The 24,956-nt window shown below is 48.4% G+C and overlaps 1 long non-coding RNA gene across 1 annotated transcript; it reads left to right on the forward strand.

Annotated features, from left to right (window-relative positions):
• Window positions 1-7,914: 7,914 nt before the first annotated feature.
• Window positions 7,915-18,660, forward strand: LOC140219981 (uncharacterized). The gene is made up of 2 exons (XR_011896215.1): window positions 7,915-8,136; window positions 15,911-18,660. It is a non-coding gene; the product is annotated as an uncharacterized lncRNA (long non-coding RNA).
• The last annotated feature ends 6,296 nt before the right edge of the window (window positions 18,661-24,956 follow it).

Genomic DNA, 24,956 nt, shown 5'->3' on the forward strand with positions numbered 1-24,956 from the left:
GTAGGATCGGTCGAGGGTGCTCCCCCGAACCTCAATGAGTCTGCCCACGAGGCTGCGCGTGACCTCACCGACCGCGCTTCCTCTATAAGGAGCACTGACTCCCCTCCTCTCTACGGTCACAGGGACGCTCCCGCTACTCACAATGAGATTATTAAATATTTCTACATGTCCAGAAGGGTCTTTCCACCCCCTCACCCCAAGTTGAATAGGGCGCAAGCCGTTTCGCTTAGGCTCCTACAGACCAGCACATATCCGTGTCTGCCCGCTCTCCACTAGGCTTACCCCGACGTGTATCGCGACGACGCCTGCCCGTCCTGCGGCCAGACCTCCACTCTACCTCACATGCTCTGGGAGTGCGGGTCGACATACCCCAAGTTCATCAAGGAGGAGTGGGGCTCGCTTTTGCGTAGTCCCGCTCTAGAAAAGCAAATCCTGGCCGTCCGGCGTGCCCGCGACCGGGCCGGTGGGCTAGACCTGCCGGTCCCGACGTGGGACTAGCCGGGTGCGCGACGAGTTCGCGTCCTCGCCGGACCTACAATAAAGTTTATTCACTCACTCACTCACTAGGTCACGTGGTGTGACGTCACGTAGCGAGGTCACGCTAAAGGTCAATGGTGCCTACCACCGCCTCGCCACGGAACGGGCTGAAGTGCCACCTAAAGTAATATTGCTTCGCAACAAAATATGCATTTAACGTGACAATTAATTATGCAACAGTTCCAGCACACCCTCCATTGCAATGTTTGTACCATGCATTTACCATAATGCTGTATTCACACTACAGGAGCAAAGACTAGTGTCAGCACTTATCGTTCCTTTGTAGGGAGGTTTGTGTAACAGTTTGTATATTAACTCACAATGTATTTGCCACGAGCCCATGCTTACACCTTCATTGTGATCCAGGGACCCATATGGGGCCCGAAATGTCATGTTCTTTATTTTTCTCTCATTCTTGGCAAGTGCACGTTTCTTTGGCATTGGCATCACAATGTATTTTATAAGGTACAAGGGTCTCATTCTTTTATCTACCCCGCATGAGCGTAGGCTGGCCCGTCGATGGGCGCCTTTTAATGGCGCGAAGTGGTGACATCGGCAAGGTATTGCTGATCTCTCTTGCTCATCTTGTCACTTTGCGCTGTTAGAAAGTACTGACTGGTAGGCCAGTCTGTGCTTGTGCAGTACCATTGAACAATCGTTTGACTGTAGAGGCATTTTCGCTGTAAGTGCGACACTCGGTTGCTGCATTCTCACTTTTTTTTCTTATAGGTGACTTATGCTTGTGCATAACAAATGTCTATGGAAAATTGGGGCTATGTTTCTGCTTTTCCAGGTATCGTGAAGCATGTGAAAGTACAATTAAGCATGAAAAGAGAACCACACCACCCACAGCTGCTTCTTGCCACGAGATAAATACATACATGCCTATTTTGGATGCCCGTATGAAAAAATAAATAAACGTTCATTTGTGTTACATTACTTATTCAGCGTTAGTGTATGCACTGGTAAGGAATACCAACTCCCCAGCACTAGTTTGTCACATGATACCTTCAAGTACTGAGTTTTTTATCGGGACCATCACTAACCTGGCACTGTCGCAGAAGCATAATCATGTTACTGCAGTGCCGTGATACTTCTGCTGGCCGCAACATCTCCACACTTCTGCGGCACTGCCTCAAGCTGGGGGCTTGCACGGGCAGTCTGTGATGTGAGGCTTGCACGTGCAGTCAGTGATATGATGGGATTCGGCAAAGAAAGGAAGGCAAGCGCACTTAGTGCAAAATGCAAGAATTGGTTTGCCTATGACAGAAAACATAGGCGAGGACCAAGCTTTATTTGAGGGACCTTAATATGTTCAGTGCACACTTATACTCAGGTGTGCACAGATATTTGTATACCTGCCTATGATTTTCTAGGAATTTCCACATTTCAACTCCGTCTGTACGACAATGCATTCTGCACTATTCTGTGTGGAATGTAAAGTCTTTTCACTTCTGATGACTTTACTCTGAAAGTTCAGTGATGTAAAAGTGCAACTCTGATTATTTTTTGCGCAGTCTACACACTGATATGTACACTTGTGGTGCTGTATTAACTGTTATTTTAATATTATGCAGTGTTGTGATGCTGTTTTACTGTTGTTTGGTAATAAACAACGGTAAAAATATTGCGCATCGTTCATTTCTTTTGTTTATACAGTGCATCTTGCACCTTGCCGTTACACTTATTTCTTTAACAGGCAAGTCTGTACCGTGCTTTGTGTACGTGTAAAAAGCGGTCCCATTTGAAACGGAGAGGCATATATGGAAATATATGTACTTTATCTCCATTCTACTGCTTAAGGTCTTCCTCATACTATTTCATAATATTCTTGTAATTGCGTGTCTGCTAGGTAGCGACATGGTACTCCTCAAAGTCATTGACACGGATAAGGGACATGAGCATGGTTTCTCACTTGGCTGCTAACAGTGGATCTTAATTGTCACCTGGGGAAGGAGGGGCCTCCACAGCCTAAGGAGGAGTCAACGCCAACGATACTCAGTACTTGGGCGTCGTCTTCCCCCAGCAAAGCAGCCAAATTTGGCGGCCTTTCGCCGGTACCTCTGTATTGTTAAAGCGCACCTTTGTAAAGGCACGAACACTTCGCATTGAACCGATCGTTAACCCGATTTAAGCCGCCTGTTCTGCAGCTTTCGCACGCGCAGCTGCCACACGTGCCTGTCATAGGCGTTGTCGCTCTTGTGGCGAATGGTTCGCAGGACCTACCTTGTTGAGCTCATTTGAAAGCTCTAGCCACATTTCTTGGCGCAAGTCAGCACGCAGGTTGGAAGCTACTCGGCCCATTGCCGAGTTGGAGGTTATATAGTTCAGCATAAGTTCCCGCTGTTCGGCGCTCATGCGCGGCGAGTACGGGCGGCGGTTCAACGACATGCTGCAATTCGCGGCGGTCATAGTTTCACTCGTAGCAGACGACGTGATCACGTGGATCTTATCTTAATACCTTCAAGGCTAAGAGTCTCACTTCAATTGTTATTTTTTTACGCTGCCTACATTGTGTTGTATGTTTTTAATACACTAACTTATTTGCTCTATAAAACGATAGCGTTCACGTAGCAGACTACGGAAGTAATAGGCGTTTTTGATACTGTATAATCGTACCTCTTCAGCTAGCTACCTTATTTTTAGTGAAAAGGAAAACGGTTTTGCTTTGTTAAGAGCGTTAGGTTGAGTGCCTTCATTTCAGTTTCTTAGGCAAAACGTCAAGTTACGAAAGCAAAACGGGGCCACCAACGCCATTTTGTATGCGTCGCGCCTACGTCACGCATCGAAGAAAATGACGGAATGTCCGGAATCATGGAGGAAGGAAACTGAGCAGAGGCCCTACCCCCTCCGCGCGCTAGGTGAAAAGTGTGGAGGAAACGACGTAGTAGGTTCTCCTTTTTCTTGCTGTTGGTTTATTTCTTTGCTGTAGCGGCCACGCCTTTCGGGCCATAACGGCGGCTTTTCTATGGTTCTGTGCTCTCACACCTGTTGTTCCGTAGGTTTCGTACGATGGCAAAGGCGCCGTGCGGGCAGGTTTGCGTTGGTCTCCGTGTTTTGTTGCGCTGCCTTATCTGGACCGTGCTCTCCCGGATGTCGCTATGGCCAGGTGGACAGGAGGAACTAAAGTTCATGAAATGAACGCGCATGCAACGCTGTACGCAATGTACCGCGCCACGGCAATGGCAACGGACGAAGGAATATCCGCGGGAAATTTTGCCTTCTTTGGCGGAATCATGTTAACGGGCTATCGCAGGCCAACACCGATACTTTTCAGAATATGTACAATGAAAGCCTTGCAGGTGAGTGATTCCTGCGTTTGACAGCGCATATGGTGCATTTGCGACACGTAGAACGTACGTTATGAATTCATAGTTCGTGTTCAGTAACAACTTGCTCTTGTGCATATTAAAACAGATGTTGCTTAACTGTTGCTTGTTCCTCGCAGTACTCGCGACAGCACGAAGTCTTTTAAGCAGAGCGCGTTCGAGGTTCATGCACACGCACCCAGGTGTACCTCAATACACGTGCTGATAGAGCGTACGTTACGCATAGTATGTGCATTTTGCTGCCCTCGGCACCGAGCGCCTGCCAGCCAAAGCTTCATCCTGGAAGATGGGAAAGAAGCGGCTCCTTTGACTAAGGGAACGAATTCTCCCTACCGCAAGCGTATCTTATCTGTGCGCGCGAGAAGGGCAGGGAAGTGAAGGTTAGCGGATGCGCTGCAAGAGTCGGCAAGGCTCCACGGAATGTATACGCCTGCGAACACATCAAACGGCTGGTCCATGGTCGCATGTAGGGCCGTTCGACGTGCGCACTGTTCTGCACCGTGCGCCGGCTATCGCAAAACTTTGGTTCCGTCGTGCTTCACTCACCGTGGTAAGAAGGCAGCTCAGGCCGCAGACAATGAATCTAAACGCAGAGTGAGAAATGACATTCTGCCTCCTCGCCGGCGCGCTGTCGCAGTGATGCGCGGCCACCCTAAGTTTGTTCAATAAAGCCCGACGATTCCTCAAGTGAGAACGTGTTTGTGCTCATCAGCTCCAAATGGATCGCAAATGCGTCGGTGTGTCGTACGTGTCTCCAGTGCATTCTTGCAGTGCATTGAGAATGCGTACATTTTTTTCGTATCGCCAGACGTCCAGCTCGCAAGACCTATAGCCCAAGCAGAGAAAAGCAAGTAGAATGCAGCGATAAAGGTGACTATAAAAAAAGAAACACCCGAAAACTGAGCAGCGGCCGGTATCTGCGGTTGATGAGAACAGTTCAGTTGGCTGGCCTTATAAGGCATATTTATTCTCATAAAAGCCGGTAAAAGCCGGTAAAAGCAGCCGATTCGACCTGGCGGTCCAATTTTCGAAGTTCATTATGAACTTCTTTAAACATGACTTCGGCAACGGTAATGCATTGAGACTTCGCGATTGTTTAGTATTGCTGCGGAGCGCGTGCGTCCGAGCAGCCCGGTTGCGCGCAGCGCGGCGTGGTTTCGCGAGAAATCTAAACAAGAGGAGACCTGGCCCGATAGGCGGAGCAACGCCACGAGCAACGCCAACTTCCGGCTTCACTTTAGCTTCACAAAGAGTGACGTCCGGGCCTCTCCTGAGTTTCCTTCTTCCATGTCCGGAAGGACCAAGTTACCAAGGACGAAGGACCCCAAGTTAGCGCTGTATGCGGACCCGCCCACGAGACGTTAATTAGAGGGATCGCCAGTCGTTCGTGCGCAGGCGCCAGTAAGAGTGGGCGCAAGAAAGAAAATCTGGGGGCTTTTGCTTCTTGAATATATTGCCCAGCCTAGGCAGTTAAGGAGGAGGTTTCTTAGGTCTTGTTGTATGCGTTTTTCCCCTAGACATGCGGCGATCGAGTTTGTTTACGCTCCACCGCTGACTGCCCGCGCGGTTAGGCCAGGAACGGACGCCCCATTTGGTAATCATTGTGTCTAAAGGGGCAATGTTCTGACCGGTGTTGTATAAATCGTGGGTCGGTTTTTTTCGTCGCGACGATAGCTTGGACTTTTACAACCACTGCTCCAAGAGGACACATGTAACCGGCCAACGGACGCCTCAGGAGAGCACGTGAGGTTATACTAAAGCAGGCGGCGCAGGATCTTCAGGGCAACCAAGGGGTAGCGGGGGATCAAAGCTGGAAGCATGGCGGCCCGTGGGTTGACGTCGCGGAGGCCGAAGCGTGTGAGGGGGTGTTCGCGTAAAAAATTGCCTGCGCACAATAGCGGACGCCTGATCTTATACAGTCCTGGCACGAGCAGGCGTCGGTGGCGTCCTAGAGGCGTCGTTTGGTGTACTGGAGGCGCCGCCATAATGCAAAATAATGACATCATCATCATCATCATCAGCCTGGTTACGCCCACTGCAAGGCAAAGGCCTCTCCCATACTTCTCCAACTACCCTGGTCATGTACTAGTTGTGGCAATGTTGTCCCTGCAAACTTTTTAATCTCATCCGCCCACATAACTTTCTGCCACCCCCTCCTACGCTTCCCTTCCCTTGAAATGCAGTCCGTAACCCTTAATGAGCATCGGTTATTTTCCCTCCTCATTACATGTCCTGCCCATGCCCATTTCTTTTTCTTAATTTTAACTAAGATGTCATTAACTCGCGTTTGTTCCCTCACGCAATCTGCTCTTTTCTTATCCCTTAACGTTACACCCATCATTCCTTTTTCAATAGCTCGTTGCGTCGTCCTCAATTTAAGTAGAACCCTTTTCGTAAGCCTCCACCCGTACAAAAATGAGTGTTGATTAACCATTGATATACTGTTGGGGAATTGTTGAAACAACGGACTTCAATAAATTTTCAAAAGCAATTGAGTTCGCTCAACACTTGCACAATAATATTACCTTTGAGTGTTCTCAATAAACAATTTATTGGGTAATTTGTGTTGATTCCTGTAGTTTTTTTGTTGTGTAGCAGTTGAGTCCAGTATCAATAACTAGGACTCGCATATGAAGACATTCCAAAAATTTAATGCGAAGCGTTCCAACCTCATTGATGTCGCTTTGCGGCAGGTAGGTTCTTCTTTCGCCTCGTTTTCATAAAAAGAAAATAATGTGTGACCGATGGGGTGGCATTGAACGTCGGCCATTGAGCCCGGTGCTCTAACCATTAGGCCACGAACGCGCGCATGCTCCTCTCGTTCGACAGCCAGTAAGTTCTGAAATGCTTGGCGCGTGCGCAGCGTGCCACTTCCTCGTGCTGTCGCTAAAGCTGGCGCTTTCAAGCGCCTATCTCCGGGACCGCCCCACTTTCGTAGCCGTTTTCTTTCTAAAAACTGCAGCGTTAGACTAGCTTCATGACCGCCCAAGTTCATAACGATTTATTTCTTCGCCGGTGTACAAATGCCATCGTCGTTTTAACATACACGTACGATCCATAATGAGCACGTTTCGGGGAGCAGAAGAATGCGAAGTTCACTCGCTAACACGGTGACTACGCGCATGTGGAGTTCCCCAAAAGTAGACACGGCGGCAGCGCGGCCGGCGATAAGACAGGCGCCGACACGCGGCGACGCTACCTTCGAGCATCCGCCGCGCTGTGGGAACCGTAGGATGCAAGCGGCGCACATGCTGCAAACATACACGTGAGAGATCTTCGAATTTCCTGCGACGCACCCTCTGTCCGGAAAGTAAATATGGCTATTTTTATCCAACGGCCGTGGTACTAGAGATAAAACAACGAACACGCTTTGAGATCGCAGCGCGCAGCCGCTGTAACCATTGACTTCAAAGAGCTTCTGATTCAGAAACAGCCGCAACAGTATCGCAGTTAATCGCCGTATCTGCGGCTGCTCCCGACTCTCGCCTTGCAAGAAGCATGCGAATCATTTGAGCCTCGCCGAACTGTCGTCCTCTCCCAAGCCTGCAGGACAGGTCCCGCATGTTCAGTTAAAATTAAGAACACCAAAGGGAAATGAAAGAAATATAAAGAACGGACTCTTATCACACCTTACTTGTCACCTCGTCATCTGCAAAGGCGCGATAAATTATTCCAGCCGTGTTACTTTTGTAAAAATAATAAAATTAGTAGTAATTTTTATTTCTAGGTGGCGCTACCAACGTCAAGGCAGCGTTCGGGTGTGTGCGTGTGCGCACGCGGTTGCAACCGTTGTAGCTTCGACACATCGTTAGCGCTAGTTTCGTAGCCGCATATTTTGGTCGTAGTATTTGTTGTTTACGCTACGAATTAGGTTGTTCTTGAAACTTTATGAAGGTTAGTGGATGAAAATTATTACTAGTCGTTTTTCCGTGCGGTTATTTTGTGTTTGAAATGTTTTTATAACTCCATACGATAGTGAAGCTGTGAACGGCTTTCGGACTCAGTTAGTTGGTTGCCTTGTGTGGTGGTTCACGTTTCGTGCTTTTCGATGAAAGTATTTTTTTTTTCGGACATCATGACGCACGTTTTAGTGAAATGCTTTAACGATGATAAGTGGGACGTTTATCCGTTGAAGTCGTTGGCTGACTCAGCTACTAGTCTTCGACTGATGTGCGAGCCTGGCTGTTTTGATGAGTTGCGCGGCAGAGGTCATGATGCCTGTTGGAGTGAAGGCATCCCGAAAGAGTCGCAGCCGAGCTTCTGCAGATAGGTAAGTAACCTCGTTTTCTTGGGCACGTAGCCTTTTTTCTATTTTGACATTGACAAGCGTGAGATGTTAAGCACACCGTTCACTTTCTTCAAGCAAACCGTATGCCCTGGAGCGTAAGCGCGCGATACTAGAGAGTTTTGGCCCAGCGGGTTTACGGCCAGCGGAGCGGAGCGGGCGAGCGGAGACGCGACTGCGCATGCACCACGCTGAGGCGGCCAGCGGTTTTACGGAGCAGCGTTTACGCCCGCTGGAAAGCACTCCCCAGCGGAGGGTATAGACCAGAATACGCTAGCCTCGCACCCAGACTAACCGAAAGCATACTCTCGCACCCGGATTGCCCGGTCGACCAGCGCCATATTGTACTGGGCTGCCAAAGTGGGTTCGCCGGCTACCTGTAGACATGGCAAGCGCCAGGTCTAGGACTCCAAAGTGCGGAAATGTGCCCGTTCACGCGGATCCAAAGTACAAGAAGTCATCTGGGCATCATTGCGTCGTGTTTGGATGCCAAAATAACCAGCCGAAAAGGAGCAGGTTGCTTAGCGCTGTTTGCGAAGAGCACAATACAAGTAGGGAATCGTGCCGGTGCGGTGTTTTCAGCCTGCACCGATTTCCATCCGCAACGAAGAATGACAAGTTGCGCCACCGGTGGATGGCTGCAGTGAATAGGAAGAACTACCAACCCAGTAAAAATGCACGAGTGAGTATTCGATCTGTGTATATTTTGGTGCCACGTTCAAGTTTGCGCCCTACGAACGTAACATGTGTAACACGCAGGTTTGCTCCGAGCACTTTCTGCACAACAAGCCTGCAAAGCAGAATCCCGCGCCGGTGCTTCGCCTTTGCTATAACAAGAAGGCAAGCCTTTTCGTGTTTTCATTCAGGCAGAGCTCCCGACGGTTAAGCGGAACAGATGAGTTTGCGGTTAGCGATACTTGCAGCTGGTGCACGGCATGACCATTAAGCGTGAACGACAAGTTGTAGGCAATAGTATGTTGCCCTGCTGGTGAGCGTTATTGTTAATGAAAGTAAACCGAAGTCCGCTCGTCACGTACCATGCGTCCACAAAAACGTAGACGACTGCTCGTCGCCGAAGGTGTTGCAGCGCGCCTGTCTTTCCGAGCTGGTGTTGCAGGTGTCATTCGTAACGAATTCATTTGAGCCTCCTGAGCTCTAAACTGCGTGCGGGCTGTTTGGCGAGGAAAATAAGGTGCTTAATCATTGTTGTTTTTTTGTAAAAAAATTTTGCTCGTTCTCACCAGTTTTTTTTTTCTTACTGTTTTTTCTGAGGGAACGCCAACAATCCGATATGGCCTCGCGCAACGAAACAGTTCTGATACCAGGTAGCTGCAGTTGGTGGGGCTAATTTTGTGGTATGCAGGTGCGGTTGTTGTCTTGTACCAAAGGGGTCCCTGATGATGCAGCTTTAAGTAGGAATGGTAATTTTATGTGCCCTGTCATGGTTTGTGCAACTGTACAACACCTACATCTGTCCTGCTCGCCCTGGTAAACGGGCTTTGACTGCACATGTAGTTGAACATTATAACTACTGTAGTTCCTCATTTTCCAATGAGTGCAGGTTTAGCATGATATGCTGCTTGTTCGCGTGCTGTAGGCTTGTGTTCTGAATGTTGTACTCTTAAGTGGTTGTACGATACAATTGGCCTGGTGTATTTCTATTTTCTACCTCCTATATGAACACAACAATCAAACCCCGGCCCTCAGTCCCCAGCAGCTGCGAAGCAACTGACCACGGCGGCGGTCAGACCTGCGACGCTGCAGAGGGTGCTAAGAATCCCTGGCTCCGGACAGGCCGCCATTGGAATATGAACCTGGCAACGTTTAACGCAAGAACATTATCTAGTGAGGCGAGTCTAGCAGTGCTATTGGAAGAATTAGAGGGCAGTAAATGGGATATAATAGGGCTCAGTGAAGTTAGGAGGCCAAAAGAAGCATATACAGTGTTAAGGAGCGGGCACGTCCTGTGCTACCGGGGCTTAGCGGAGAGACGAGAACTAGGAGTCGGATTCCTGATTAATAAGAATATAGCTGGTAACATACAGGAATTCTACAGCATTAACGAGAGGGTGGCATGTCTTGTTGTGAAACTTAATAAGAGGTACAAAATGAAGGTTGTACAGGTCTACGCCCCTACATCCAGTCATGATGACCAGGAAGTCGAAAGCTTCTACGAAGACGTGGAATCGGCGATGGGTAGAGTGAAAACAAAATACACTATACTGATGGGCGATTTCAATGCCAAGGTAGGCAAGAAGCATGCCGGAGACAAGGCAGTGGGGGAATATGGCATAGGCACTAGGAATAGCAGGGGGGAGGTATTAGTAGAGTTTGCAGAACAGAGTAATATGAGGATAATGAATACCTTCTTCCGCAAGCGGAATAACCGAAAGTGGACATGGAGGAGCCCGAACGGCGAGACTAGAAATGAAATAGATTTCATACTCTGCGCTAACCCTGGCATCATACAAGATGTGGACGTGCTCGGTAAGGTGCGCTGCAGTGACCACAGGATGGTAAGAACTCGAATTAGCCTAGACCTGAGGAGGGAACGGAGGAAACTGGTACATAAGAAGCCGATCAATGAGTTAGCGCTAAGAGGGAAAACAAAGGAATTCCAGATCAAGCTACAGAACAGGTATTCGGCTTTAAGTCACGAAGAGGACCTTAGTGTTGAAGCAATGAACGACAATCTTGTGGGCATCATTAAGGAGTGTGCAATAGAAGTCGGTGGTAACTCCGTTAGACAGGATACCAGTAAGCTATCGCAGGAGACGAAAGATCTGATCAAGAAACGCCAATGTATGAAAGCCTCTAACCCTACAGCTAGAATAAAACTGGCAGAACTTTCGAAGTTAATCAACAAGCGTAAGACAGCTGACATAAGGAAGTATAACATGGATAGAATTGAACAAGCTCTCAGGAACGGAGGAAGCCTAAAAGCACTGAAGAAGAAACTAGGAATTGGCAAGAATCAGATGTATGCGCTAAGAGACAAAGCCGGCAATATCATTACTAATATGGATGAGATAGTTCAAGTGGCTGAGGAGTTCTATAGAGATTTATACAGTACGAGTGGCACCCACGATGATAATGGAAGAGAGAATAATCTAGAGGAATTCGATATCCCAGAAGTAACGCCGGAAGAAGTAAAGAAAGCCTTGGGAGCTATACAAAGGGGGAAGGCAGCTGGGGAGGATCAGGTAACAGCAGATTTGCTGAAGGATGGTGGGCAGACTGTTCTAGAAAAACTGGCCACCCTGTATACACAATGCCTCAAGACCTCGAGCGTACCGGAATCTTGGAAGAACGCTAACATAATCCTAATCCATATGAAAGGCGACGCCAAAGACTTGAAAAATTATAGACCGATCAGCTTACTGTCCGTTGCCTACAAAGTATTTACTAAGGTAATTGCAAATAGAATCCGGAACACCTTAGACTTCCGTCAACCAAAGGACCAGGCAGGATTCCGTAAAGGCTACTCAACAATAGATCATATTCACACTATCAATCAGGTGACAGAGAAATGTGCGGAATATAACCAACCATTATATATAGCTTTCATTGATTACGAGAAAGCGTTTGATTCAGTCGAAACCTCAGCAGTCATGGAGGCATTGCGGAATCAGGGTGTAGACGAGCCGTATGTAAAAATACTGAAAGATATCTATAGCGACTCCACAGCCACCATAGTCCTCCATAAAGAAAGCAACAAAATCCCAATAAAGAAAGGCGTCAGGCAGGGAGATACGATCTCTCCAATGCTATTCACAGCGTGTTTACAGGAGGTATTCAGAGACCTGGATTGGGAAGAATTGGGGATAAGAGTAAATGGAGAATACCTTAGTAACTTGCGCTTCGCTGATGATATTGCCTTGCTTAGTAACTCAGGGGACCAACTGCAATGCATGCTCACTGATCTGGAGAGGCAGAGCAGAAGGGTGGGACTAAAAATGAATCTGCAGAAAACTAAAGTAATGTTTAACAGTCTCGGAAGGGAACAGCAGTTTACGATAGGTAGCGAGGCACTGGAAGTGGTAAGAGAATACATCTACTTAGGACAGGTAGTGACTGCTGATCCAGATCATGAGAGTGAAATAATCAGAAGAATAAGAATGGGCTGGGGTGCGTTTGGCAGGCATTCGCAGATCATGAACAGCAGGTTGCCATTATCCCTCAAGAGAAAAGTGTATAACAGCTGTGTCTTACCAGTACTCACGTACGGGGCAGAAACCTGGAGGCTTACGAAAAGGGTTCTACTTAAATTGAGGACGACGCAACGAGCTATGGAAAGAAGAATGATAGGTGTAACGTTAAGGGATAAGAAAAGAGCAGATTGGGTGAGGGAACAAACGCGCGTTAATGACATCTTAGTTGAAATCAAGAAAAAGAAATGGGCATGGGCAGGACATGTAATGAGGAGGGAAGATAACCGATGGTCATTAAGGGTTACGGACTGGATTCCGAGGGAAGGGAAGCGTAGCAGGGGGCGACAGAAAGTTAGGTGGGCAGATGAGATTAGGAAGTTTGGAGGGTCAACATGGCCACAATTAGTACATGACCGGGGTAGTTGGAGAAGTATGGGAGAGGCCTTTGCCCTGCAGTGGGCGTAATCAGGCTGATGATGATGATGATGATGATGATTTTCTATTTGATTTTGAGAGGACTTTATATCTTCGCAACAGTGATGGCATGGGAAAGAACTACAGCCCTTCTTACTATAACATCTGTTTTGTTTTCAATGTGCAGGTGGTGAAGGGCAGGCGTCTGCTAATCAGGCAGTCAAACGACCTCGCCAGTTGGTTGCCAAACGCGGCCAACCCAGTAGTGACCATGACAAACAAGAACAAACTGAAAGTGCAGAGGACAATGTTCTGCGTGCTTTAATAAAATGTGGCACCAACACAGTGCTGTAAAATCCTTCACAGGTTACGTGCCAAAAAGCTCACACGTGTTCTAGCATAGAGCGCGGTTTGTACAAACGTAATAACGTACTTACCCGATATATTCGCTTCTGCAGTCTGCACAGCACTCAGTGTGACCATTGCGGACTTGCATGAGGTCTTGAAGTTTGATTGAATCGAGACAGCGAAAATGACAGGTTAGAAAAAACGCGAAACACGCCTTCCGCCCAGCTAAAAAGCCCAAGTTTCGCTTTCGCGCCGGGGCGCATCTCCCAGCGTGGCAGCCCAGGCCTGCTACTTCGCGGCGCTTGGGATAGATGGCGCGACCGGCGCTCATCAATATGGCGGCGCGCTTAGAATTCACCACGGAGGAAGGAAACTAAGAGAGGCCCTGACGTCACTCTTTGTGAAGCAAAAGTGAAGCCGGAATTTGGCGTTGCTCATGGCGATGCTCCGCCTTTTGGGCCACCCTCCTCTCTTGTTTACATCTTTCGCGAAACCACGCCGCGCTGCGCGTGGTGTCGCGCGCTCGCGCAACATCTGGCAGAGCACGGTGCAGGTAACACACCGCTACAAGACACGGTGACTAACACAAACCCGCCCACTCAGCGCCTTTGCCACGGCCCGCAACCTACCAGAGCAACACGTGTGGGCGCTCAAAACCATAACAACGCCGCCATTGTGGCCCAAAAGGCGTGGCCATACAAAAAAAAAAATAAAAGAGCAGAAAGAAAATGAGAAGCTCCTACGTCATTTCCGCCACACTTTTCTCCTAGCGCGCGGAGGGGGTAGGGCCTCTCCTTAGTTTCCTTCCTCCGTGGAATTCACGGTGTTCTGGTGTATACGCAGCGCGCGAGCGTGCGTAAGCGCGCGCGGGCGTGTATGGGAAATGCAAGATGGCAGCCGCGAACATGAACGCCGGCAGTTCTGCATCGACGACGGCGACTGCGGCGCTGACCCGTACATTAGTACTCAGTACATTATTAACAAATAATGTACTGAGAACATGTAATATATCTTTATTCAACATTTCTTGCATAATAAAAGCAAGCGTAATTCACATTCATTTCTCAGTAACTCCTATTCGGACCACAAGGTGGGGCAGCAGAGCGCCCCGCTCGAGCGGGTGAGTGATCCGCCGGGCTAAAATTCTTTTTTCGCGAGCCGCTCCGCTGGCGCAACGGTGGCGACCACGAGCGGAGCGAAACGTAAACCCGCTGAGCTAAAAGTCTCTACTAACGCTCGCTGCCGCCGTCACTTCGTTTGAAACAATAGTAGGCGAAGAGGCAGCGGCGCCCCACGTGGGTAAAATTGCATTGCTTCATTTATTCCTGCCTAATGACCTTTCCCTAATTTGTATGAGAGAACACAATTGGAACATAAGGATCAGCTTCTCTGAGCAGTGATAATATTGTACAGTGGCCACGCCATCTTTCATAGGGACTCACGTGGGCCGTCTAAGCGCTTGTTATCGCGTTCCGATACGTGAGAGGCGCGCTGCCTTTCAAGGCATTTAGGCAGCTACTACGAGCTTAGGAGAACCGCGACAAATAATTGTGCAGCAGGTGTGCAGCTGTGCTACCTTTGTACCACACTCGTACCGGAAGGCGGTGTTGCACGTCACGCTTACGCATTTCGCAACTATGGCGGCCGCCGTGGCAATTTGGGGCTCGGGGTCGTGGATACGATCCCTGCAGCGGCCGCATTCCAAAGGAGCGGAATGCAAAAACGCTCGTGCATTGTGCATTGTATGCACGTAAAAATTTCCAGGAAGTCAATATTAATACAGAGTCCCCAACTACGACCTGCCCCATAATCAGAGCGTTGGTTTCGCACGTAAGACATCATAATGATTTTTTTTAATCCGTAGTGGCTCATCGTATACCATACGGTTAGTGTGATCACCTTTTGTGCCGTAGCGGTTAAGCGCGCCTCGATTTAGGTTGCGCCTAATGGTGCGGCGCACCGCCAAATATATTTCGCCTCTTTGGGATTTGCGGAGAACGGCCAACCGATAAGCCGCAGCTTCCGCGCCGTGACTGTACACGGATACACAGCGCAAATGAACAGAGGTGTGGTGACGACGTCGCCAAAGAACACAGACGCCGATGAGCTCGCCTTATCGCCTATCACCGCCAAAACTACCGCAGTAAGCATCTTTATCTAGCGCGGCGCGTTTCCATCGAAGGCGTACTGTAGAATTTTAATTGGCGATAACCGAAACATGCCACCGTTCTCTGCTGCCTCTTTAAGCTGGGCCGATCCGAACGTGCGTTGCTTGCAGAAGCGAAAGGAGCGCCACTCGGCGCGTTGTCGCCTCGAGCACCGTTTGCGCGGAGAAGAATGACGCGTGAATGAAGCTAGCTCACTGCACAGACGCTACCGCGCAAAACGCGCAAGGGCATGTACGCGACGTTCTGCACACAAATCGCGTGGGATGATCGGAGACACGCCGGAGCGGCTAGCTTCAAAGAAGCAGTGCATGTTCTCACTCGTAGGGGCACGCTCACGCTCTCATCGCTCTCGGCGTATCTTTAGGTCATTCCTGCTGCTGGACTTCTACCCAAAGATTCGATATCTGCTTGGTGTTGGCTATGCACTGTCGCGTGGTCTTTGGTTCTGCGAGAGAGCCGGAAATATTTCTCCCCGCTGTGAAACATCGCTGTGCGTGTCTTAGCTAACATTTACCGTAGTGACGCACTTCTTCCTTTTCTAGACAGCACTCGTAAAGAGTCGCAAATTTTTACTTGCCAGTATAGTGTGTACTTCTATTTTGAGCGTAGTTATGTGCAGTGTGTGGCAGATTCTGAATCCGCGCAATCTCATTATCTGTCCGCATTCCCTTCTCGCAGGTTACACATGCAGCAAATACCCAGATGCTAAAGTGTTCTACGTCATGAGCAGCTTGGCGTCGTGCAAGAGACACCCGTTGATATGTGGCTGATTCACTGGCAAACTCGCATCTCTGTTGCCACTGTCCATCAAGTGGGATTTTAAACTATTTTTTTGTGCTGCTCTGTGGTGTACTAGCTGCCGCATGGACGCTGTGAAGGCTTACTTGCGATTTGCTCTGGCTTTTAGTAGTGAAGGACGGGCTACCTTTTGAGGGAGGTATTTCCTTTTGCTTGCGAGAATGTTTACCAGCCTAACCAAGTGATATGTGCGTACTGGAAACAGCAACGCGAACAGAGGCGGACGACGGATGACAAAATAGGTAGGAGCACACACGAGCGCATGTTCAGCTAAGTTTAGTTTTGAATACAGGGGTATTAAAGACGCTGGTCAACTTGACAAAGGTAAAGAGCCGTGCATGCGTGGCAGAAACAGCCACGAGCGACAAGAAAAGAAATATGAAAGAGCCATGTCATGTAGAATAAACGTGCGTGAAAAACGAGAACTATCGGACAAATCTTTCGAAAAAGCGAAATATTTGTCCTATGAGTGATACTACCCAACGATAAATACTCTTGAGAACTGCAAGTCTTTCCCACTAAGGGCAACAGATAACTTGGTTATGCATTTGTTTCGTCTGTGATCAATAAATATTGCTTCTGGAACTCCTCTGGTGTTGAGGTATAGAGCAGAAAGAACGGTTGTTTGATCACAAAGACCAGAACACGAGAGGACTTATCGAAGAATTATTTATTGATCACGAAGAAAAATTCATAAGCAAGATTTCTGTGACCCTTAGTGGGAAAGAGTTGCTGCAGTATTTCACGTTAATATCACTTACAGGACAAACCTTTCAGTTTTCATGTGTTTTTTTTTTTTTGACGCACATGTTTGTTCTACAGGACGTCTTTCGGTCCTTTTTTGTTCTGCCGGGCCGTTTCTGCTGCGCATCCATGGCTTTTTCTTTGTGAAGTTGGCCAATGTGTTTAAAATCTTTTTCTTCACGAATAAACTTCTAGTTGAGTCAGCGTTCATGTGTGTTCCTACCTTAATTCATCCTTCTCGTCTCTGTTTGGGTGGTTGTCAAATATAAATGCACACCGAATTGGCGAAGTGTCCATAGAATAGATACATGAAATATTTGCGCTGTTTATTTCAGAAAGACCGCTATAGCGTCTTATCTCCTCTGTTTTTAATGCTGATGTACATTTTGCTAGATCAACTTTAAGGAGTCCCCTGAGGAAGCCAATAAGAGTGATGGTAACTTCATTTGTGTGAGGTTTATGTATTTCATCCATTCAAGGCATGACATGTCACAAGCCTGTAGGTATGCAAGTATTCGTATGTTGTAAACATACTATGCTCTAGTTTTCGGTTCTCATGACGCTGCTTTGTATTGTGCTGCATTCTCCAGGCGCAGGAACCTTCTTTTATGCCGTCAGTGCATGGGCTCTTTTTGTAAATATTGGAGAAAAAATTGTCTTGAGCTTAAATATGCATGTATATCACTTGTAATTTCTTTTCAACACGGGTGCTGTGTCTCCCTCCGTCTCTGTTACTGCTTTGTCCCAATTTTTTTGCAACTTTTATGTATTTTATGCAATAAAATTCTGGTAGCATTTTAATAACATTTTACCTGCGCAATTGAGGTCATTGGTATTTCGTATACGCATTTATTTGCGTTTTTCACTGTCTGATCAATCTGGCTGTCCAGACATTGAAACCTTTTCCCATCCTTTATGAAGATTTCGGGGGTACTTGATATTGCAAGTGCAGGTGACCATCTATTTGGCTCTTTGGAATTGTGTTAGCTGTGTGTTGCTACCAATTTTCTGTGCTAAATAATTATCTTTTCTCTTATAGTTCAAGGTATTACCCTTGCCTTATCTCTTTATTGACTGAGGTACCACTTAGTTGTTGGGTATAGTGAAAAAGGCCCCCAAAAGTGCTCTAATTAACTTTGTGCAAGTCCAGAAAAATTAACTGAAAATGAGCTCACTAAATTGAGGAAATACCACCAACAAACTCTTCTGTACCTCAATTTAACATATACAAATGGTGTACTGTTCTTGCAAACCCGGCTCGTCAGAAACACGATTCAGGTGTTCACCATACCAGACAACTTTCTAAATGACGTCTCATCAATTATAGCTAAGTTGAGTGATGTTTTATAAAATAATTGGGCAACCTGAAAATATATACATCTCGAAGACAAAAAGCTCAGACAAGTCTACTTTGGTACTTCATTAAATTTTAATCGCGGTGAAAGACGTGTGCTAAAGCTTGTATATATTTACGTGAAGTCATTTGTTTCAAGTCTGTTATTTTGCCTTTTCACAATCAGCCGTAACTGTTCCTGTGATGGGTTAGTGTGCGAAGTATTTTAATGTAACGTATTCAGATGTCTTGTGTGTGTTCACACGCAAGCAGCTTCAAGTGTTCATGTGTTCAAAGTTGTTTGTTAAAAGGGTATGCTTAAGCCCTGCCTTTTGAGTTGATTTGCCTCCTAGTCATAAACTAAGTCGCAAGGGAAGACCACAATGATCGTTTTGATTTAATTCATATGTATAGGTTTTTTCAGATGTATTTACACTGTTAAGAGTGCTGTAGGTACTAGCCTATGTCTCCAGATTCGATGTAGTGGTGCCTTTTGTACTGTAATGTTTCATGCGCACGCATCTTTAGTATAAATAAAGGTACTTCAAATTGAGCAGTCTCTCACTTGCTTTTGTTTGTGAAAGTTATGAGCAGGCACTGGGGCATGCAAGTGTGAATAGCAAAGCAATTTCAATATATGAATAAAAATCCACTAGCCCAACGAAATGTCAATCATATTTCAATGGCCACTTCTGAAATCTCAATGCCATTTCAACTGGGCCACAACGTACTTTTCAGTGCTGTGACAACAATAACTCAACAACAGGTCAACAGAACTACCACAACCACTCAACTCAACTCAACTCAACTACCACAACGTCAGTTCAATGCATTATCAATGGTAACCCAACAACCATTCAACAAAATGAACACAACGAGCCGTCTAGCGCAATGGAATTTCAATGGTAACTTAACAATTACTCAACATTGAGACACCCAATGGTGTTCCAATTAAATTTCAGTGGCCAATATTAAAGACCACTCAACAATCAACCCAACAATTCTCCAACAAAATTTCCACAATTCCTCAATAAAAAAAGTCAACATTGACCAATATAATTCAATGCCTTCTCAATAATTTTTTTGTACGGGCAGGTTTCTGCCCCGTACGTGAGTACTGGTCAGACACAGCTGTTATACACTTTTCTCTTGAGGGATAATGGCAACCCGCTGTTCATGATCTGAGAATGCCTGCCAAACGCCCCCCAGCCCATTCTTATCCTTCTGATTATTTCAGCCTCATGATGCGGATCCGCGGTCACTACCTGCCCTAAGTAGATGTATTCCCTTACCACTTCGACTGCCTCGCTACCTATCCTAAACTGCCATTCTCTTCCGAGACTGTTAAACATTACTTTAGTTTTTTGCAGATTAATTTTTCGATCCACCCTTCTGCTTTGCCTCTCCAGGTCAGTAAGCATGCATTGCAATTGGTCCCCTGAGTTACTAAACAAGGCAATATCAGCGAATCGCAAGTTACTAAGGTATTCGCCATTAACTCTTATCCCCAATTCTTCCGAATTCAGGTCTCTGAATACCTCCTGTAAACACGCTGTGAGTAGGATTGGACAAATCGTATTTCGCTGCCTGACGCCTTTCTTTATTGGGATTTTGTTGCTTTCTTTATGGACGACTACGGTGGCTGTGGAGCCGCTATAGGTATCTTTCAGTATTTTTACATACGGCTCGTCTACACCCTGATTCCGTAATGCCTCTATGACTGCTGAGGTTTCGACAGAATCAAACGCTTTCTCGTAATCAATGAAAGCTATATATGAGGGTTGGTTATATTCCGCATATTTCTCTATCACCTGATTGATAGTGTGAATAGGGTCTATTGTTGAGTAGCCTTTACGGACTCCTGCCTGGACCTTTGGTAGACAGAAGTCTAAAGTGTTCCTGATTCTATTGCGATTACCTTAGGAAATACTTTGTAGGCAACGGACAGTAAGCGGATCGGTCTATAATTTTTCAAGTCTTTGGCGTCCCCTTTCTTATGGATTAGGATTATATTAGCGTTGTTCGACGATTCCGGTGCGCTCGAGATCATGAGGCATTGCGTATACAGGTTGGCCAGTTTCTCTAGAACAATCTGCCCATGATCCTTTAACAAATCTGCTGTTACCTGATTCTCCCCTGCTGCCTCCCCCCTTTGCATAGCTCCCAAGGCTTTCCCAAGGAAATAATGACACATTGTTGCAATTAGTAAAAAACACGACTGAATAAATATAGATACGTCCAGCTGCGAACTTGTCACGCTAAGTTAAGCACCACCACGCCCCGCGAATTCTGCAACATCAGTCAGAACTTTTGCCTCTGAATGTACATACGTCGGACAGACTTTCACGCGCCTGTGGCGCTGGTGCTGGGTCAGTCATCGTCACTGGCAGCCTTTCAGCCACTTGCGTTCAACCGCGGTTGCTAAGGCGCTCTGCTCTGCCTTCTATATTGTCAATATATGTGGCCCAGGCTCTACCACAGTCGCTACTGCTCCCACAGAAACATATGTGGTGTTATTTACAAGGTACATCGCCGTAAGGCGCGAGAAAGCTACGATCCGCCACGACTGACTTAGCCCACTGCTTCACCTATTTTACCGTGCCGGCAGTCAGCGTCCGAGCGAAAGAAACTCGATGCCGGGACAAAAGCCTACAACACGCGCTAAGAAGCTTTCTCCGTAATACCTAGGCGGAGTCATAAATTCAAGGAGCAAAAGGGGTTTTATCCAGATTTTCTCTCTCGCGCCCTCTTTTATTCGCGCCTGCGCACTAACTACTGGCGATTCCTCAGATAAACGTCTCGTGACCGGCCCGACCGCTCGTTGCCCCACTCGTATCTCCTCTCAGCCGAGCCGCTTGTTTCGTACTATCGTCTGCTCCCTTCAGCTGTCGCTCGCGCTTGTTTCTTTTGCGTTCGGTCTCGTTCGCGCTTGTTTTGATTGTTTTTGTTGGCGATTGTTTTGTAATCTGATTGTATGCGCGACGCCAATTCTCTCTTTTTTTTGGTTATGTGGTTTACGTGCCAGAATCACGATGTGATTATGAGGCACGCCGCAGTAGGGGACTCCGGAAATTTCGACGACCCGGGGTTCTTTAACGTGCATCTAAATTTAGTTACACGGGTGTTTTCGCATTTCGCCCCCATCGAAATGCGGCCGCCGTGGCCGGGATTCGATCCGGCGACCTCGTGCTTAGGAGCCCAACACCATAACCACTAAATAACCACGTCAGGTAGAGACTCGAATTGTGTTCTACTTTCAGGTAGGCAAGTGGCACCAGTAATTATACTGGAACCTTCGACAAGTCATGTAAAACAGCCGACGCGCTTGACCTCTGCTACATGTCTCCATATTCTTTCCTGAATATTGCCACATAGTGGGGCGCAACAAGAGACTGAAGAAGAGGAGAACGAGGTTCGTCTCGGCATCGCGTGTCGCCGCTTGCTTTTTCGTAAAGTGCAACCGCCTGTATCATCATTCAGCTTGTATACTCGAGCAGGGTATACGCGACAATTTGGTGGAGGTGCTGGGTACGCTCAACTTATGCAGAAGACCCCACTGGGCAGCAAGAACCTCGCCCCACAGTTGGAGTTGACTCCAGTTCACCGCACAAGCCGGCGAATCCGAGGCCTCGCCCCAGAATTTGGAAACCTCCAGGAAAAAGTGATGACTGCGACCACTGCGACTTCTACGGAACGGGTGACACCAACTTACCTAACGCTGCTGAACCCCCAAGTGCCGACGGCTTTTCATGGTGACACATTTGAAGACCTGGAAGACTGGCTGGCGGAGTTCGAGCGCGTGGCTGCGTTTAGCGAGTGTGGCAACAACGCCAAACTCAGGAACATCTACTTCAGCCTCCAGGACGGTGCTCGCACGTGGTTTATGAACCGCGAAAGTGCCCTGTCATCCTGGCCTGAGTTCCAGCGCAAGCTCCTGGAGACCTACTCTAGTCCCGATCGCCGAGAAAAAGCGGGACGCGCCCTTCAGTCACGCGTCCAAAAGCCCAACGAGAGCGTCACGATGTACGTGGAGGACATGACGCTTCTCCTTCAGCGTGGCGATCCGAGCATGTCGGAAAAGAAGAAGGTGCGTCATCTGATGAGAGGCGTAAAGGAGCAGCTCTTTGGCGGTCTTGTTCGGAATACGCCCAAGACTATTGCCGAGTTCCTCACCGAAGCCACCGCGATGGAGAAGACCCTTCAGCAACGGTCGAACTTGTACACACGTAAATGCCGCCTGCACTCCGGATACGCCGGTAGGCTTAGGGTGCGACGTCGCCTTGCTTTGCGAGCTGATTCGCTCAGTGGTTCGCGATGAGCTGCAGAAGCACCACGGCACGTCGCCACCTCCAGTCAGCTCCCTCGCCAGCGTCGTACGCAACGAAGTACAGCAGGCACTGCAGGCATCTCTCTCCAGCAGTGAAGCACCCCCTCTGCCAAGCGAATGCCGGCGCAAGACGTACGCAGAAACATTACTGAGCCCCGTCCAAGCTTTCGCACCTACTTATGTGGCGCCGCCAGTCGCGTTGCAATCGGCGCAAGCCGCTCCGACAACTCCGCTACCGTATTTCGACGATCGCCGAACACCCGCGAGGAAATCAGAGGTTTGGCGAGCACCCGTTTGACGACCGCTGTGCTACCACTGCGGCGAAGCTGGTCACGTGTATCGGGAGTGCCCCTACCGACGACTCGGACTGCGCGGTTTTTCTATCGATTCACCTCGATCTAGGTTCGGCCAAAGGCCACCCGACATCGCAGAATTCCTCGAACAGCAGCGCAGACCGGGCCCATCGCAGCGGCAGTCACACTCACCCTCACCGCGGCGATATTTCCCTGCTCGCGATACCACCTCGAGGACGACGCAAGGACGATCACCAAGTCCACGCCGGGAAAACTGACGTCAGCGACCTTCAGAGGCGGGGCCGCTGATACTCGATGCGCTCAAGACCTCGTATCGTGCCGACCGCAGAACAACGAAAACACGATGACGCCAGAACCAGTTCACGGGAACAAGATTTGACTGGACATACCTGTGTTGATCGACGGCAAAACAGTGAGTGCACTTGTAGATACCGGCGCCGATTACTCTATTCTTAGTGGAAAACTGGCGAGCGTTCTGAAAAAAGTTACGTTGCCCTGGAACGGGGCACCAGTTCGTACGGCAGGTGGCCACGTCGTCACACCGCTTGGCCTATGCACGGCCAGAGTAGAAATTCGCGGTGCTGCTTTTCTCGCCAGTTGTCGGGTTCTACGCGAGTGTTCCCGCGATTTAATCCTTGGGATGGAGCTTCTCCGGGAATATGGCGCCATTATTGACCTCCGCGAGCGCTGCATCACTTTCTCGACACAAAGGGCAACACAGACCGACGCCATTGGACACAGATCCGCACTTCGCGTTTCGGACGAGAGCATCACGATACCGCCGCGTGCGAGTGTTATGGTTCCGGTCAAGTCCGATGAACTACAAGACGGTGAAGCCATTCTCGAAGGCAAAATTTCTATGTTGCTGGCACAAGGTGTTTGTGTCGCGCGAAGCCTTGTGGAACTTCGTGAAAGTCCGACAACGGTCCTCTTTACCAACTTTACCTTTGAGCATCGGCACATTTTTCGTGGCACTGCCATCGCCTACGCCGAACCATCAACGGACATCGTCGAGTGCTTTGCTTCTGAGGTGGACACAGACGACGGTTCGCTCAGAGACATCGATGTAAACTCCGAGCTTACGGACGACCAAAAGAGCGCACTGCAGGAACTCTTGAACGAATTCAGCGCGTGCTTCGCTCGGGCTACTAAGGTGGGCCAAACGCCAATCACGAAGCACCGAATAACTACATCCGCCGACGCACGTCCCATCAAACAACAGCCTTATCGTGTCTCGCCGAAAGAACGTGAGGCAATTCAAGCCCAAGTCAAGGAGATGCTAGATGATGGTGTCATTCAGCCTTCACACAGTCTGTGGTCCTCCCCGGTCGTTCTAGTCAAGAAAAAAGACGGAACGCTTCGTTTCTGTGTTGATTATCGACGCCTCAACGATGTTACCAAGAAGGACGTGTACCCACTACCACGTATCGATGACTCTTTAGACAGGTTGCGGCGAGCTAAGTATTTTTCGTCTCTCGATCTAAAGAGCGGTTACTGGCGAATTGAGGTCGATGAACGAGACCGCGAAAAAACTTCTTTCGTCACTCCAGATGGCCTTTACGAATTCAGAGTACTTCCTTTCGGTCTCTGTTCGGCACCAGCAACTTTCCAGCGAATGATGGACACCGTTCTCGCTGGTCTGAAGTGGCAAAGCTGCCTCGTCTACCTTGACGACGTGGTTGTTTTTTTCGGCGACATTTGACGACCACCTGAAACGACTGCGGCAAGTTCTCGAAGCCATCCGATCGGCTAACCTCACCCTCAAGCCTCAGAAGTGTCATTTCGGCTACAAGGAGCTGATGTTTCTCGGACACGTGGTCAGCGCGGAAGGCGTTAGCCCCGATCCCGCGATAACTGCTTCTGTAGCCTCGTTTCCAACACCGACCGACAAGAAAGGTGTCCGACGCTTCCTGGGCCTTTGCGCATACTACCGGCGCTTCATCGAAAATTTTTCGAAGATGGCGGAGCCGCTGACTCGCCTCACGAGGGACGATGTATCATTCGTCTGGTCCTCAGAACAAGAGACTGCTTTCACCGAGCTTCGACAGCGTCTGGTGTCAGCACCAGTTTTGGCCCACTTTGACGAGGAGGCGGACACGGAAGTTCATACAGACGCCAGTAACGTTGGTCTTGGTGCGGTCCTTGCACAACGGCAGAAAGGTATTGAAAGAGTGATCGCCTACGCAAGTCGTACACTATCGCGTGCAG

Source organism: Dermacentor andersoni, chromosome 8 (assembly GCF_023375885.2).
Source record: "Dermacentor andersoni chromosome 8, qqDerAnde1_hic_scaffold, whole genome shotgun sequence".
In the NCBI taxonomy this organism is placed as follows: domain Eukaryota; kingdom Metazoa; phylum Arthropoda; class Arachnida; order Ixodida; family Ixodidae; genus Dermacentor; species Dermacentor andersoni.